The sequence below is a fragment of the Aulonocara stuartgranti genome, assembly GCF_965226115.1.
Source record: "Aulonocara stuartgranti genome assembly, chromosome: 4".
Classification (NCBI taxonomy): Eukaryota; Metazoa; Chordata; class Actinopteri; order Cichliformes; family Cichlidae; genus Aulonocara; species Aulonocara stuartgranti.
This window is the reverse complement of record NC_138942.1, coordinates 37,348,820-37,363,995: the sequence shown is the minus strand read 5'-3', so window position 1 is coordinate 37,363,995 and position 15,176 is coordinate 37,348,820. Positions and strand designations below refer to the sequence as shown.

Sequence of the window (15,176 nt, the reverse complement as noted above, 5' to 3'; positions counted from 1 at the left end):
TACGACTCATCTTAAATCTCAAATCTTTGTCTCCAAAGAGCTGCTGATGTGTCCGATATGATCCACAAGCTTAAACTAGGATTATAAGTGTGTGCAGTGATGTGTGTGAAACCTCTGAGGACTCACACGTGTGTGCTTCAGCCCACACACACATATGAAGCACTGCGACCTCACACAGAAGTGTTTTACACATCCAGCCTGAATCCTGATCATTTCTACAGTTTATTAAGTTCAGCTTCACCTGAACATCAGTGATGAAGCTGCTCTGACTCCATCACAGCTCACAGCTGTTGGAATGAGTCAAACAATGAAGAAGGTTCAGAAACAGCTGATGATTTTACAGAAACATGATGCAAACATGAAAATGGACACATGATTTTTTATTAACAGACACTGTTTATGTTTCACTGTGCATGACGTCATCAACACTGACACCAGGGGGCGCTCATCACCAGCCTGAGGAACTGTGATAAGGGAGGGAGACGCAGTGTTGTGTGTACTGCAGTCGGACAGAAGGAAAAACTTCCTCCTGAAAACATTTTCATCCTTCCCAAAAGTGTTTGAGTCAAATGTTACAAATATATAAATACAATAAAACACAGGGTCTTACATAAAATTAGTGATGCAGTTGTGCACTGAGCACCTTTCCAATGTTCCTTCCTCAGATGAGTCCAGCTGCTGAACACATTAACATCTGTATGTAAATGTAGCCGAGAACCAACCTGAGCACTGCTGGGAAAATACAAAGGCAACCATCAAAGTGCTGTATTATCTTATTTATTCTGAATGTTGACTTAGATCCACACCACGATTTATGAAACTATAGAACTAAAATAACAACAATCGTCTGCTTCTTTAAAATTTCTTTCATTACATCAAACCAGTGAAAACTGAAAAAAACAAAGAGCTGTTAGCATGTTCAGACCAACTTTGAGACAGAGACTGTAAAGTTCTGCACTTTAAATCCTGCCTGTGTTCCTGCAAATGATTCACACTGAAAGTATCTTAGTTTAGTATTGAGTGAGCCACAAAGCAGCCTGATAGCTTTAAAACAGGAAAAGTAAATGAAATTGACAGTTTCAGTGTAGCTGGATCTATTATTGGGGGGTCATGACCCCCGTAACCCTGCCTGGTCCTAAGGTCAAATCCACCATCTTTGTTTCAGAGCTTCATGTTCTCCCGTGTTTGTGTGCGTCCTCTCCGGTACTCCGGCTTCCTCCCACAGTCCAAACACATGCAGTTAGTGGGGTCAGGTTAGCTGTGAGTGGTTGTGTCTCTGTGTTATTCCACCTTAATCAATGACTTCCTGTTAGCATGAAGTGCTTCTGTAGGACTGATGTCATTTTCATGGTTGGATCATTTAAATGAAGCTGGACTCAGATGCAGTAAATAAGCTGATTGATCATTAATGAATAAAGCTGGTCAAACACATCACGTGGACACATGTGATTGTGTGTTGTAGTATTGATCCCAATGCTGGTATCAGTCCTGGATCAATAACACTGGATGGATGCGTTCAGCATGGAGCCCTGAGCTGTGTTACAGACAAACATGGAAACTGACAGGTCTGTGTCATTCACAGTCTGTAACACTTCTAAACAACAGAGGCTGACCCAAGTGCCTCAGAGCCAGGCACGCTCACATCACAGCTCTCTAAATAAGCCAGTTTCAAAATAAGAGCTGAAAGCTGTGTTTGCTTGTGTTAGCTTATTATTGTGGAGACTAACATTCAGTGATCATGTGTTCAGACTCATAATGATTACTCTCAGAAATCCTCATCTTTGTATTTACTGTGTGTTGGATCAATAACTGAGATTCATGGTATCACACAGCTGATGCGCATGCTCCACGCCCACCGGATGCGGAAATGTCCGTTGAGAAGTTAACGAGCGCACGTGGAGTTACTTCTTTGGCATACCTGATAGTGAGGTAAGTAATATTTCTTGATATATTTATTTAGGTTAGTGGAGTGAGAGATAAATACTATTAGTTAAAAAATTTTACCTGTGTAGTGTGGAGATTTAGAGGAGTTTTATATATAGCAGGGAGGTTGTAGACCCAAGCATTTTTCAAATGTAAGTCGGTGAATTTAATGTTTTTTTAAAAACTTAACCGGAGTCGCTAATTGTTGCAACAGAGCAAAAACTGATGAGGTTATTTTGGTAAGTTCGTTTTTGTTTTTGTTTCTGTCGACTTTGAATGAGGTTTGTTTCATGGTTATCTGCGTTGGTAGGACTGTTTTTCTTCTCTGGAGTTAGCTAACTTTGAAGAGCGGGAAAGCCGCGTAGAGCCGTAACGTCTTCGCATATAGCTCCGTGAATGACAGGTTACTTTCTGCTTAACCGGAGTTGGTGATTGTTGGTAGTAGTGGTAAGACTGACCGACATGGTTTTGGTGATTTTATGAGTGTTTTATGATGCTCTATCTAAAATTCCTGTTTTTGTCAGTGGAGTTTAGTCGCGGCAACCGCATTAACTGGATTGATGAAAGGTTTAATTCAACTAAACCAGCGTTTAGGGGAGTTAATAACAAGGAGTAAGATAAAATCTGTCACAATAATTGCATGTGCATTTTCTTTTTTTGTAATATATTCACTTAGTTTTCGAATTCAGAATGATTTAGGTGGATAATTGTTCGGGTTATAGTTTCTCTGGTGCTCTGCATTAGGCTGACTAACGGTGCGTTCACACCGAACGCGATAGACGCCCCTAGCTGATCGCGTGCACATTTGCACCTCGAAGCGCGTCCAGCATGAACTGGTCGAGCTTTATATGCAATTTTCACGCGTAAGAAGAAGAGATCTGGGAGGAAGTAGTGCCAGACGGTATGTTATTAAAATGGCAGCTGTCAATCTAGCGTTTGAAGAAAGAGTCTCCCTTCTCTATTTGCTGTGGAGAGCAGAGCAGTGCCTAAAGGACGTCCTCACCGTACCTGGGTCCATCAGGTCTTCCACAAGCATGAGCAGTTTGGTGAGTTTCACCACTTGCTCCAGAAGCTCCGTCTGGATGACGGCCACTTTCAGCTGTACCACCTTCTGTCCCTTGCCGAGTTTGAGGAGCTGCTGTCCCGCAGATTTTACCAGCTGGAGCGGTAGACGTGATAAGCGCGAATGCACAAAATGCACCACACAAACTGCAGCGCGTATTTTACTTCGCGCTTCAAAGGCGTCAGTCGTGTGAAGTAGGCAGAAAAGCGTTTTCTCAATGCAAATCTGCTTCCGAAGTTTAGCTGGACCTCCAGTCACGCTTCATCGTGCTCCTCCATTGACTTTACATGTAAACCTGAAGCTCTGGTCGCGTCTATCGCGTTCGGTGTGTACGCACCGTAACAGTCTTCACATTTCACAGTATGTAGATATTAACACAAATTTGTCAGAGTAATAACTTTGTTTTAATTAATTTCTCTCCCCAGAAATACATCACAAAATAAAGCCACATTCCCATGCTCTGAGATTCTTATGCACCTCCTCAACAATACATGGTAAGTTCATGTTTGCCTTATTATTATTATGTTATTTATTTTTTTTGGATGATGCAGAAGTTTAATCTCCTTGACATTTTCTAATGCATATTTCATTTTTTATCAGTGACGTGTATGTGGCAGTGCAAGCATTGTGTTACCAGAGAGAGCAGCAGGTACAAATTACTTCAACATTATAAACTACATCATCATTACGGAATAGGTCAACATTATCTGTGCATATATGTTAATTGTCCGTGCACATTTAAGACTTGGAGTGGACTGAACACTCATGTCTATAAAGCTCATTCATCTCAGTTTACACAGACAGCTTCAAGTTCAGTAACTTTTAAATGTGAGTTATGTGACTGCAGTGACGTCTTCTCTGAGAGAGATTTTTTTGTCCATATTGGAAGTAACGAGACAGTTAGTTGTGTGTTTCTTGGTTGCCCTTTCAAGACAAATATTTACAATACATTTTATACACACAAGAGGAAGCATCATCCACACACACTTAAAGATTTTAAAGACAGGGTAGTTACACGTGTGGACCCAGTTCAAGTGATAGAGTCCTCTGATAACGTAAGGGCTAGCTGTTCTGAAGATGTATCCTATGGTGAATTTGAAAGTGAGTCAGTGACAGAATGTGATAATAGTGCTGTTGAAAATCAGCCCGAACTAATTGAACGGAAATTAGCAGTAATATTGTTGAAATTGGAACACATATTTCATGTTCCAGCAAAAGGATTAGATGAGTTCTTAGAGGAGTTAGTTTTTCTGTTGAGTTCAGCTAGTGTACCTCTGACAAAGCGTACAATTAGAGAAATTTTTAAGAGCCTTAACCTCCATATTAGTCAGGCTGTTATTGAAGAGCTTGCAAATTCTGTATGTGTTTCTAACCCTGTGGCTAAAATATTGGGAAAGTGTGGCCCTCTTGCCACTCCTTATAAAAGAAAACTATACTACATACAAAATTTTAGGGTTGTAGAGCCTGTTGAGTATTTTTTATCGATAGACCAAAGGAAGTCATTTCAGTACAAACGCTATATAAGAACCAGTCTATTTACCATGTGGCCTTTTGGACTCTTCCAAACTAAGTATTCCTTTTTCAAACTGCTGCCTAAAAGCTAAATATTGTCATTATGGATTCCCTTTTTTCTTAGGATGACACAATACATGCAAGACGAGCATGCATCCTGAAGTCCTTGTGTGTCTACCTGAATGAAGACCATGAGAAACTTGTGAAGGAATATACGGTCAGTTACATTCACAAGTTGTTCTGTGTTATGTAATTTGCTCCAGGAGTTATGGGTAATTTCAATATATGAAATGGTAAAATGTGACACCACGTGTGAATAAAAGATATTGCAATTGGTCCTTGTTTTGTTTCATGTCAAATTTCTGAGGTGTGAAACCAGAGACATAGAATTTAGTAAATATATCAGCATATTCACGCTGATTGCTGAATTCCTTTATTTTTTTCATATCTAGACTCAAATAAATGTATTATTGTATTTTACGTCACAGAACACTGAGGCCAACACTGAAGCCATGGAACAAACTGTGATGGGAGTGTATATCATACATCAGGAGGGTGCGGAGCCTGGAGATGACCCAGAGAACATCGGTGTCCTGATTGAAGGCGTGGAGGTTCTCACTGGTTTGAGGAGCATTGCAATTGCTTGTGCTCTGTTATTTGGACTGATATACTGTCTGAACCTAAGCTACCCACCGGAGCTCAAATGCACTTTTGAAGTCTTGCAAAAGATTATCATGAAGCTGGATGGACAGAGGTTGTCATCCAAGGCACAGTTCCTAAAAAACAAGCTAATGGGGTGAATGAGCTTGAAACAGACTCAGGCAAGCCAGATATTTTTTTTTCAAGGTTTTTGCAATGCAAATATGTGTTTACTGTTTTAAAGTTTAAAATTGTAAGTTATAAAATGTTCATATAAACTATGTGGTTTGCTCTGCGGCTATTATACAAAGATTGTTTGTTCATAACTTAAAGTCTTATACAGTTTAAGTGTAAACACTGATTTTTGCCAGATGGCAATTGTTACAAAGGCAAATGCACACTGGTTTTCACAAATTGTTTGAGTGGAGCAGTTATGCTCAAAATTGAATGTTTTCTCCACACGTTAAATAGCATAAAGTCACTATTAATGGATACAGCCTGATTAAATGGAGGACTAATGTATGCAAGCAACATAGTAATGTTGAATGTTATGTCTGAGCTTTAAATTGTGTTAAAATTCATATTGTTGTTTGCAATGCATATTTTACTACATTTTACGAAAGTTGCTTTGGGGATAATATTTTTTGTCTGCAAACTATTCAACAGACTTATTTCATTTTTATTATTAGGGTTAGGGTTATTTTATTGTATTTTTTCTTTCAGTCAGCATGTCTTGATCTGGAAGTTCTGTGGTCTTAGTATGAGATGGTTAAAGGGGAGAAAGCTAGGCTGAACTGGGATCCTGCCAACTGTTTTAAGAATGTTCAAGCAAAATAAAAGAGATGGTTTTGCAAGTTATCATTTATGTATGTTTCATTAATTTAATTAAAAGTAATGTTTACATAAGCAATACAAACACTAACTGAAACATGATTGGTGTAAGTACTACAGACATAAATTACATTTGTTCATTCAACAAGATTAACATTGGTGTAACAAACAGATATTTTACTAGTTCATGTAACAAGACTGACTTTTGATGTGCCAAAGTGTTTAAACAATATAACATGAATTTAAATTAATTAGACTAACTTGGTACAAACATGTTAACTGAATAAAAATCAAATTAACTGAATGTTAATGTTTAAATTATGTTACACTTACAAACATATTTAGTGTTGAAACAACACAATCAAGATGGATTGATATAACATGATTTGTTTAGATGGAATATAGGTGGCAAGATGAAATTAAGTTCATCCAATGAATTATTTTTTTGAGTGCAGTAGAGACAGAAACCATTCAGATCTGGGACCATCAGCTGACTGATGATGTCACACAGACTGTGTTTTTCAGGAACAGTGATTCTGATGTGAGCCTGCTAGCTGACAGCAGACCTGATGAAAGCACATGTTCACATCTGTGAGGACAGACTGGACTCTTTGACTGCACCTTGGTTCTCCTCAGAGGTCTGTACAGGAGCATGTCCACCCCCACTGAAGATCTCAGTCACTGTGAAACATAGAAAGCTGCTTGTGTGGCCTCTGCCTCACATGTAGATACAGCTACAGGTTTCTCTGTCAGTCAGACTGAAACAGTGTCCTGATGCTGCATCATTCAGCTCTGTGCCCCAGTCAGCATCACTGGGAGCTACCAGTGTTTCTGCCCTTTTCCTGTAACACTACACTCAGCACAGGCTCAGCTGGTATCCAGTGTTGGACTTTGGCTTCAGCTGCTGTGATAGATCCTCTAACATAGATCAGCTCTGCTACATGTTGTTAGATAAGTGCAGCTGCTGTCATGTCCTGATGTTTCTCTGGCTCAGCAGCTTCTCCATCAGAGGTTCACATGGAGCTGATCCAGTATCTCCAGTAACTGTGTTCTGTGCCTCACTGGTTCATCCTTCTGTCTGTGTGACGTCAGTCAGATGTTGAAGTTCAACTCTGTAATCTTCACTGTGTCACAGAGTTCAGTGAGTCCCGTTATTCACAGTATCAATCAGATCATCAGAGAACAGCTGATCAGCAATCAGTGGTGCCAACAGCGCCTCCTGTGGTGAGAGGATGCAATAATGCAATGTAGCATTTTTCCACTCAACACTTGCAGTCATGGAAACTGTCTGTTGGATCTGTGTGACGTTGCTTTCTTGGTTAGAGTTCCTCACAAATGTCCAGATGATTCTTCTAATGAGGCGTCGACCATGTTTGCAGCTCTTTGGAAGAAAACGTCGCCCTTTGCCATCCTTACTTTTCTTTGACTTCTTCAAATGCAGCTGAACTCCAGCTGGTATTTTCTTGGACTTTGCAGCTGTTTCTGGTCATCAGTTCATTCCTGCAAACCTCTGAAGCTGAACAACAATGATGCTGCATTGCTGGCTGATCCCAAAAGGTTGATTCTGTTCATCTGGACGTTTTCAGAAACGTTTGCTCACTGATCAGGTGACTTCTTCAGTCTCAGCTGACTGCAGCTTTACAAGCTTACAAACAGCACATTTGCACAATGACTGAAAGCAGCAGCACCTGATATATATGATACTAATATAATACATATACATATATAATCCATACTAATGATGAAGGAACTGAGCTCACAGTCCATTGTTCATTCAGTGAACTACTCAGTTTATTTTGGGCCTCAGAAATGCTCACTCTGTTTGTACATCACTGTCAGCAATAGACTCATTCTGCTGTGTGGACAGGAACACATGTGACATCACTTCCTGTTTGTTTGTGACTGAAGAGGAAGAAGTTTACAAGGAATCATTTAGAAGAGTTTCAAACATCAACTGATTGAATCCATGAATCTGAAAACGTGTTTGTGAGTGAAAGAGACAGACATGTACAGACTGAACTATCTGTTCAACAGTCAGAGTGTTTCTGTAACAGGAGACACTCTTTACACTCCACTCAGCACAGGGACACTGAGGAACCAGGAGACCAGAGAAACATAAACCCAGGATAAAGAGTTTGAGTGAATGTGGTGTTGAAGGTGTGGAGGTGGATCAGAGTGTCAGAGGAGACTCTGTAGAAGGACAGAGTGCCAGCAGGACAGTCCACATACACTGCTGCTCTGTTAGAGACAGAGGAGGAGGAGGAGGAGGAGGAGGAGGAGATGGATGTTACTCTGTTATTGTGCCTGACATGATGAGGACCATCATCAGAGCAGCTCAGACTCCAGGACTGATCATTCCATCCAAACACACAGTCATCACTGTCTCCTTTCCTTCTGATGCTTCTGTAACTCACTGATATACAAACCTCTCCTCTCCACTCGACCTCCCAGTAACAGCGACCAGTCAGACCATTTCTACACAGCAGCTGATAAACATCATCAAATCTGTCTGGATGATCAGGATATGACTGAACCTCCTCCACACGTGTCACCTTCCTGTTGTTGTCAGACAGTTGGAGCTCTGTGTTCACTGTGTTTGTGTCGATTGTGAGTTGACAGGAATCTGATGGAGAGAACAAACACAATCCAGCTGCAGTTATTGATCCATCATCTGTTCATTGATTGACACTTTGATGATGACTCCTGACATGATGAAGATGGTTGAATGTGTGCTGCTTTGTTTTCATGAATCCCATTAAAAACACACTTACACTTCCTCAGACCTGGTCTCAACCATCGGACTCCAGCAGGCTCCACCCTGAAAGGAGGAGGGGGGTCAGAGCAGCACAGTCAGCATGCACACATGGACATTACATGGCTCTCACACACACACTGTTACACACTGAGCTCAAAGCTCGGCTCCACTGTTTTATTCAAAGAAATCTACATTTATTTATCAGCACATTTAAAAACAGCTTGAGCCAAAGTGCTGCACAGAGTAGAGAGAAAATAGGAAACATACACAGTAATGACTATAAAGACTGGTCAGGATTGAAAGCTACAGAGTACAAATGTGTTTCCAACCGGCTTTTAAAAATGTCCAGTGTTGGTGACGACCTGATGTGAAGGGCGACTGTTCCAGAGTTTGGCTGCAGCCATCGATAAAGCTCACCTCTGTTTTTACGTCTAGTTCTGGTCAGAAGCTGCTTATCTGCAGACCTGAGGGCTCCACTTGGATTCTTTTGTTAAAGAGAGATAAGATGGAGCCAATCCATTCACAGATTTAAAGACAACCAGATCTGGAAGTGGATTCTACCACGTACTGGTAACCAGTGGAAAAAGCTGGAAAAAGCTGGTGATGGGTCGTCTAGCACAGACCCACCGCTGGAACCAGACAATTGATGAGGGAGAGAACTGTGACAGCGCCGTTCCTTCACTTGACCTCAGTCGCTCTCGTCTGCTCCCTCGTAACACTGCTCTTTATTGAGCTTACATGAATATGCACAAGTTCATTATGACGTCTTACACAGGTATGAACAAAGCGTACCAGTCTGTGCATAGTGTGTGTGTGTGTGTGTGTGTGTGTGTGTGTGTGTGTCTGTGTGTGTGTGTGTGTGTGTGTGTGTCTGTGTGTGTGTGTTCGTTCCAGATGTGACCCTGTGACCCCAAAGCTGGTGCTAAGAGTCCAGCGGTCCCCCTAACAAAGGGCTCTTACAAACCTTTGCCATTTCCCAGCATGCAAGGCACTCGTGGATGCAGGCACACCATTCAGTGCTGACGAGTATGTTGATGTCATTTTGAGGCTACAGGAGGAATTTGATCACAGATTTGCTGACTTCAAGACACACAGAGCCACCTTTCACATTTTTGCGGACCCCTTCTCCTTTGATGTGCAAGATGCCCCTTCTGTGCTTCAAATGGAGCTCATTGAGCTGCAGTGCAACTCTGAACTCAAAGCAAAGTTCAGGGAGGTGAGTGGAAAAGCAGACAAGCTTGGACAATTTTTGAGAGACTTGAGCCCTAGTTTCCCTCGGCTTTCCCGAATGTTCAAGCGGACCATGTGCCTTTTTGGTAGCACATACTTGTGCCAAAAGCTCTTCTCCACTTTGAACTTCAATAAGTCCAAGTACAGGTCCAGACTTACGGATGATCATCTTCAAGACATACTGAGGGTCGCAACTGCTTCCTCCCTCAGGCCAAATCTGGCTCGGCTATGCGAGAGGAAACGCTGCCAGGTCTCTAGCAGCAAGGAGTAGGCAAGAGAAGCCATGTTCAGAAGAACAGTTCATTTTCTACAGTGTTCCATTCATGTTCAGAAGAAGGTTATAGAACTGTTAATACAGACATTTCAATCTAAATACAGCAGATATAGAAGACTGAAAGATACACACAAGTTCACTGACTAAAAATATCTTATTATTGTTTTATTTATGTATTACAGATTGATTGATTTTCTTATTAATTCTTAATTTGTTTATTTATTTTTAATATTTTGTGTTAAAAAATAAAAATAAAGAGATTTGAGAAGATTGGAATTTTTTAACCATGCCTTTCCTGTGGAAAACCTAATGCGGCCCAGCCTCACCCAGACTCTGCCTGCAGCGGCCCCCAGCTAAATTGAGTTTGAGACCCCTGTCCTACACCATAAATCAGTAAGAGAGGGTACGACCTCTCTCATGGCCCCAAGTGGTGTGTGCATGCCAGAGCACTCTGGAAGGCACACAGAGTCTTTACAGACTACTCAGGATCAAACCTCTATCATCATGCAATCGATTATACAACTCTAAGCATATATGAGTAAATATTTCTAAGCATAAATGACAATCAACACTATAAACCTTACAGCTGGTTTTAATAACAGAATTCATTTGTTTCTCAAATGAGAAAGAGCTATCGAGAAACACTCCTAAATCTTTAGTTCTGAACTTTTCCAGTGGGCCAAGGTCAACATTATTAGATAATGCTAATTCTTTTCCCTTACATTATAACAATGTGAGGAGTTAATGCTAAGTATACTGCCATTAGCAGCTAATTCTAATTAGGGGTGAATAATTATTAGTAGCTAATGCTAATTTGACGTTAATTAGCATTATATTAGTGAGGAGTTAATGCTAAGTAGGCTGCCATTAGTGGCTAATGCTAATTTTAGACTAAAAAGCATTAGCAGCTAATGCTCATATTGTTTTCCTTTGCTTTGTAAGAATGACAGCAGCTAATGATACGAAAAGTCTGCCATTATTAACTATTGTTAATTTGATGTAAATTAGCATTATCCGATAATGGTAACCCTTTTCCCCTGCATTATAACGATGTCAGGAATTAATGCTAACTAGGCTGCCATTAGGGGCTAACTCTAATTAGGTGAATAATTATTAGCAGCTAATGCTAATATTGTTTTCCCTTCCCTTTTAACAATGTGAGCAGCTAATGCTAATTTGATGTGAATTAGCATTATATTAGTGAGCAGTTAATGCTAAGTAGGCTGCCATTATTAACTACCATACCATACCATACCAACTTTATTTCTAAAGCACTTTAACATAAAACCAGAGTTTCACAAAGTGCTGTACATGTTAATAGCATACGTAAAGAAAATTAAAATGAGATACAATAAAATAAATAGATACAATAAATTGAAACATGTTAAAACAAATTGAGTCAACCCCTCTAATCAATGCCAAAGGCTTCAGCGAATAAATATGTTTTAAGAAGACTTTTAAATTCAGAGAGAGAAGAGGCCTGCCTAACATGCAAGGGCAGATCATTCCACAACTTTGGAGCAGCTACAGCAAAAGCACGATCACCTTTAAGTTTATACTTAGTTTTCGGTACCTTAAGGAGTTGCTGATTGGCGGACCTAAGGGAACGGGCAGGTGTATATGGTTGTAGTAGCTCCGAGAGGTAGGGGGGGGCCAGGCCATTAAGAGATTTAAAAGCAAATAAGAGAATTTTAAAAACAATCCTAAAATGTACAGGTAGCCAGTGGAGTGAAATTAAAATAGGGGTAATGTGCTCAAACTTTTTTGTTCCAGTTAAAAGACGTGCTGCAGCATTTTGCACAACCTGCAGGCGCCTAATGGACGCATCACTAACCCCAAAATAAAGTGCGTTACAATAATCCAGCCTAGAAGTAACAAAGGCATGGATTACTGTCTGAAAATGCTGTTTCGATAAGATAGGCTTTATTTTGGCTAATTCCCTCAAATGAAAAAAGCTAGATCTTACAACAGCTCTGACCTGGCTTTCAAGTTTAAGATTTGCCTCTATTTTAACTCCCAGATTAGTGATGACTGGTTTAACATACTGTGCCAGTGAACCAAGATCTATAATAGTGGCCTCAGAAGCGCCACCAAAAACCATCACTTCTGTTTTCTGTTCATTAAAATGTAAAAAGTTCAAAGCCATCCAAGTCCTTATTTCATCAAGGCATCTGAGCAGCGGGTCTACTGAGAAGCCATTTATCTTTTTAAGTGGGAAATAAATCTGGGAGTCATCGGCGTAGCAGTGGAAAGAAATCCCATGTTTCCTGAAAATAGACCCAAGGGGTAGGAGATATAGAGAGAAAAGAAGCGGGCCTAAAACTGAACCCTGTGGAACCCCACATTGAAGAGAAGCAGTAGAGGATACAAACTCCCCTAGTTTCACAGAGAAAGTTCGCTCTGCCAAATAGGATCTGAGCCACTGCAGTGCGGTACTCCGCATACCCACCAACTGCTCTAAACGGGAAATTAAAATATTATGATCCACTGTATCAAAAGCAGCAGTTAAATCTAACAGCACAATAATAACACAGTCACCTGAGTCATTTGCCAAAAACACATCATTAAAAACTCTTAAAAGGGCAGATTCAGTACTATGTAAAGCTTTAAAACCAGATTGGAAAACTTCTAAAATACCGTGTTCTTCTAGGAAGGACATTAATTGCTTGTAAACTACCTTTTCAAGAATCTTTGAGATAAAAGGCAGTTTGGAAATAGGTCTGTAATTCGCAATAATATCAGGATCAAGAGCAGGTTTTTTGAGTAGAGGCTGAATCACTGCATGTTTGAGATTGACAGGTACAACACCAGAGGACAGACTACTATTTACAATGGATTGTACAGCTGATGCTATAGTGAGAAAAACCTCTTTGAAAAATCGAGGAGGGAGAGCATCATGAGGGGAACCTGAGGGCTTCATGTGAGCAACCAACTCCTGCAGGCAGAGCAAGGAAACTGGCTCGAACCTGTCAAAGACAGCAGAACTAGGGACAGGGGTAGAAGGGTCGGGAACGGACTGGGAAGTCTGTGCTTTGACAGATAGCACTTTATCAATAAAAAAGTGTAGGAAGTTTTCACAAATTTCCTGAGAAGACTCGACAGAAGACTGTGGAGCATGAAGGACCATGTCAATAGTCTTAAATAAGACATGAGGCTTACGACAATTTGCCTGAATAATAGTAGCGAAATGTTTCCTCTTAGCATCTTTTACAGTTTTCTGGTAAGAATTCCAGTAATCTTGTAACATTTGGTATGACACCTGAAGTTGATCCTTCTTCCATTTACGTTCAGCTCTCCTGCACTTTCTTCTGGCAGCCCGGGTGTCTTCATTCAGCCAGGGTTCAGATTTGGCTTTAACTTGCTTAAGCTTAAAGGGGGCCACTGAATCTAAAGCAGTTTGGCAGACAGAATAAAACCACGTATTCAGCTCTTCTGTATCATTGCATATGAAATCAGGAAGGCCGCCGTTCTGATTAAAAACAATAGAGAACTGTCCAGCAGAGGAAGGGTTAAAAATACGACAGCTCCTAGCAGCAACAGGAGGAAGATTAACTTTAGTACAAGGAAGGAAAACCTCAAACAGGACAGGCCTATGGTCTGACCATACAACATCACAAACCTCTAAGTTAGAGACAGGTAAATTGTGAGTTAAAACAAGATCCAACGTGTGCCCATATTTTTGTGTAGGCACAGACACAGGTTGCACAAGATCAAAAGAGTCAATAAGATTTAAAAAGTCCTTTGCCATTGGCTTGTCAGGGCAGCACACATGAATATTGAAGTCCCCAATAATAAGGACATGATCATATTTTGGCATAATTTCAGCCAACAGATCAGAAAAGTCATTTAAGAAGTTCTTATTGTATTTTGGGGGTCTGTAAACCACAGCACAGAGCACTGTGTGAGACCGACCTAGCTCAAACATGCTCAGTTCAAAGCTACTAGGTGAGGTTAATAATGGCAGTGGTTTACATTTATACTGCTTCTTAAAAACAACCGCTAGTCCTCCTCCTCTGCCTGATATTCGAGGAGAGTTTAAGAAGCAGCAGTCATCAGGTAAGAGATCTGTAAAAGCGCTGGACTCACCGGCCCTCAACCATGTCTCAGTTATACAGAGGAAATCCAGTCCTTGGGTCGTAAATAAATCCCTTAAAATAAAAGTTTTATTACTCAGCGATCTAGTGTTCACCAATCCAAACCTGGTGGAGGTCAGCGTGTTCGTGGCTGACAGCGAGACCCGACGCAGCGGCCGCAGGTTCTGTAGGTTCGCACCGTGCTGACGAAGATGAGGGGAAATCTTTCGTGGCTGGGACATCTGATCCGAGCCAACAACGGGCACCAGCCAGGCATCGATGGGCTCCAGAGAGCACGGAGAAAAGGCATGACAAGGTACCGATCCACGTTCGTTCCAGAGAGCCGGAGAAGAGCGCACCAAGTACGCCTTAAGTTTCACAAGTAGACCGCTACGTTTGCCCCGGCGTCTGAAACGCTTTCGCCGTGAGGCTGGGGCCGGGGTCCGACAGAGGTTAGCTGGTATCCCAGACAGGAATGGAGGTAACGCCTTATGTCCATTATAAGTTGTATTGGTAAGATCACTGGCAACTAGTCGGAGGTCCAAAAGTTTTTGGCGATTGTACATTAAAAGAGAGTTGACTCTAGCAATAAAAAACAACATAAGCAAACACAACAGAGGAAGAGCCAGACGGCGAGCCACACACACTGGCGCCATCTTGAAACTCCAGTCTACACTAATGCTACTTTGACGTGAATTAGCATTATGTGCTAATACTAATACTGTTTTCCCTTAATTTTTAACAATGTGAGCGGCTAATTCTAAGTACGCTCTTGTAAATAGCTAATTCTAATTTAGTGTGAATTAGCATTATTCAATAATGCTAACACTGTTTTCTCTTACTTATTAAAAATGATAGTAGCTAATACTAATACTC

General features: G+C 40.9%; 1 protein-coding gene and 1 long non-coding RNA gene across 2 annotated transcripts in view; one reads left to right on the top strand and one right to left on the bottom strand.

Annotated features, from left to right (window-relative positions):
* Nucleotides 1–15,176, bottom strand: part of LOC309704923 (uncharacterized protein) — a 535,689-nt gene that overhangs the window by 271,742 nt on the left and 248,771 nt on the right. The window lies entirely within an intron of this gene.
* Nucleotides 1,870–5,037, top strand: LOC309705022. The gene is made up of 5 exons (XR_014276429.1): nucleotides 1,870–1,929; nucleotides 3,412–3,480; nucleotides 3,587–3,635; nucleotides 4,623–4,715; nucleotides 4,987–5,037. It is a non-coding gene; the product is annotated as an uncharacterized lncRNA (long non-coding RNA).